Source organism: Eutrema salsugineum, unplaced genomic scaffold (genome assembly GCF_000478725.1).
Source record: "Eutrema salsugineum unplaced genomic scaffold, Eutsalg1_0 scaffold_11, whole genome shotgun sequence".
In the NCBI taxonomy this organism is placed as follows: domain Eukaryota; kingdom Viridiplantae; phylum Streptophyta; class Magnoliopsida; order Brassicales; family Brassicaceae; genus Eutrema; species Eutrema salsugineum.
This window is the reverse complement of record NW_006256901.1, coordinates 10,871,429-10,874,393: the sequence shown is the minus strand read 5'-3', so window position 1 is coordinate 10,874,393 and position 2,965 is coordinate 10,871,429. Positions and strand designations below refer to the sequence as shown.

Below are 2,965 nucleotides of genomic sequence, written 5' to 3'. Positions count from 1 at the left end.
CTGGTTGCTCCAAGCTAGGGATCACTCAAGAAGAAGTAGACTTTAGCAAAATGCTAAGGGTAAAAAGCAATGGATGCATACAAAGATAGACCTACATCGACTCAATACCCCATTTGCTTTAAAAACCTAGCCATGAAGTTTCTTCTCCTAAGCTACCCTTTCTCAAAGGCATTTTTACCTTGATAAAAACCAACCTTTGTTGTTTTCTTATCTCTAAGGCCTTAAGGGAATGCTCTTCTTGCACATAACACTTTGAGAGGTTCTTTTTCTTTACACACTTAACTCTTTTCTTTTATTTACTCTTCTAGTCTCTTTCTTTTTCTTTTCTTTACTTTTTGTTAACTCGAGAGACTAGCTATTATACTTATAGCTTTTTTTAACACTTGCTAACTCAAAATTTTTTTTCTTTTGGATTCATTCCCCTACTTCAATCCCATCTTTCTCTTTCACACCACACTCCATCAATTTTTCTCATAAACCACAACTTCCCAACCCATAGCCTAACCTAATCTAGCCATTGATGATGGACTAGAACCTACATGTAAAACCTTTATCGCTCTAGACCCAACACGTTTTGCCAACTCTACTTGAAAATAAGGCCTTACATGGACTCACTAATCGTGGCTTGAAAGGAGGATTGGTTTAAGGTGTTGTTAACCATTCCAATGATGGGAATTGGCTATTTGAGCTAACAAAGAGTTGTAACAAGATGAAGATAGCCCAAATATGTATATGGTATCCATGAATTCACTATGAAATGCATAAACCTGATAATTAAGATGACAAATTAAAGGTTTTCACTTAAGTAGGATTGGAACTAATCACAACATGATTCAACTAAGACAAGAAAAGTCAAACACAAGATCCAAATAGGGTTCATCCTTGATTTGAAACTCAATTAGATGCATCAACAACTAATAACTAGGACACTGAACCAAATTCGTAAAATGATATTCTACAAGGAAAAATCAACCATTATTCCCAATGCATGATGAAAACCTATATGAAATGCATTCTATACTCAATCCTAAGTATGCAAATGCATCTGTATGCTTCTTTTTTTGATAAAAAACTTTAAAAATTACCAATTTTTATCTTTTCTGTATAATGAATGAATGCATGAGACTCAAAATGTTGAATATAAAATAAGAACACAAAGAAACATGGTTATATAACACTAAATCCCTCCCCCACACTCAAATTACAGAGTCTCTTGTGTAATAGAAGCATGAGAAAGAGGAAAAACAAAATTCTAAAGAAAATGAGACTAAATGCTATACATAAGTCTTAAAGTGTTACCTTGAGTGTTTAATGGAGAGGAGGAGTGATGTCTATGCATCAAAGGATCTTAGCATCACCACAGATCAGTTGTGCACGGCCTTGGTTTTCCTCTACCACGTGTTAAATCTTAGACCATCAAATCCCCTTGCACACAATCAACAAAAAGATCAAGACTCCCCAAAACATAACATTTAACTAGAAAGCAATAAGAGAAAGTATATACAATGATAGACATGGGACTGTCTTCCAAGTACACTTTGTTTTAAGTCACTAATTTTGACTTTTCATACCTTCCTTTTAATGAGAGAGAGAGAGTAGTGGAACTCCCTGGATTTCCTTGAACTCAAGCCTCATTGCCTTGCTCATAAGCTCCTCAATACCATTTTCACCTTTGTCCTTGAGTTCTTGAGTGAGAATTGCTTTGACCTTTGCAAATGGCTTAGACCTTCCTCTACACTGAATCTTATACTCAATCACTCCATCTTGATGAGTTAATGGAATGAGAATGATAGTGGAAGATTGGTCAAGAAATTTTTTTTCCTTATTGGCCTTGCTCGGTTTCTTCTTAGCTTTAGGACCTCCACCTCTCTATTGGACCACTTTGCAAGAAACTTCTTTCTTTATGGTGTAGAATATTGAAGTTCCAATCAATCCTCATCATCACTAAAGAATTTCTAACCATCAATGAACTCAAGATCAGGCTATACTTCAGGTTCTTTCTTTTTTTTTCACAAGCTTCAAGAGGCTGATCCTCTTTCCTTCATTTCACAAGATCCCACATACTTCATCTCAAAGTGGTGAATCTCATCTTTGGTGCCATGGAGAAGTCTCTCAACCTCTATTATAGCTTCCTCATTCTCATCAAACAAATGCACCTTACTTGAGAAGTTAGCATTACAATAATCCTTTAGTTCCTTGCCCTTTAGTATGGGTTCACTAGTGAGGGAACTTTCTTTAGAACCTTGTTTCTCCAAGTGTTTGACCTTAGAAGACATGAATTCATGCTTTGTGTGGAGATCTTTGTAAGAACTCTTTACTCTTGTATTAATCTCATCTTGTCTATTTGTTGGAAAAATTTGTTCAATTCCATCTCTTTAGGCTTTGAAGAACCTACTTGGCCTTGTGGAACAAACTCTTGCTGAAAACAAAGCTCCACCTCACCTTGATCATCTTGACAAGCTTCAATATCATGATCCTTGTATCTTTTATTACTCTTGGCCAAATTCTCAACATGTAGTTGTCCTTGTGCTATCGTGAGATTTGCAAAACGCCCATTGCTAGCTACATCCAATGTCCATTTATGCTCTCTATCAACTCCCCAATACAATATACTAAGGATAGCTTCTTGTTGAACCCATGATGAGGACAATCGCTAGTATATCCTTTAAGTCTGTCCCATGCCTCATGAAAGGTCACATAGATGCCTTGTTTTGAAGCTCAAGATGTTTCTACTAGTTTGGACCGTTCATTGTATGGGATAGAACTTTAAAAGAAACATCCTCTTGCAATTATCCCACGACTTGACTAAGTGAGATGGTAGTGATATCTCCCATGCGCATGTATTTTCTCCAAGTGAAAATGGGAACAAGATGAGCTTGATACTATCTTGGGGCCCTCCTCCAATCCTAAATGTGTCACACAACCTCTCAAAAGAGTCCAAATGGTCATATGGATTCTCCATTCC

The 2,965-nt window shown here is 36.5% G+C and overlaps 1 non-coding gene across 1 annotated transcript; it reads left to right on the top strand.

Annotated features, from left to right (window-relative positions):
- Window positions 1–2,632: 2,632 nt before the first annotated feature.
- On the top strand, window positions 2,633–2,739 carry LOC112090135. Its single transcript, XR_002901485.1, has one exon. It is a non-coding gene; the product is annotated as a small nucleolar RNA R71 (small nucleolar RNA).
- The last annotated feature ends 226 nt before the right edge of the window (window positions 2,740–2,965 follow it).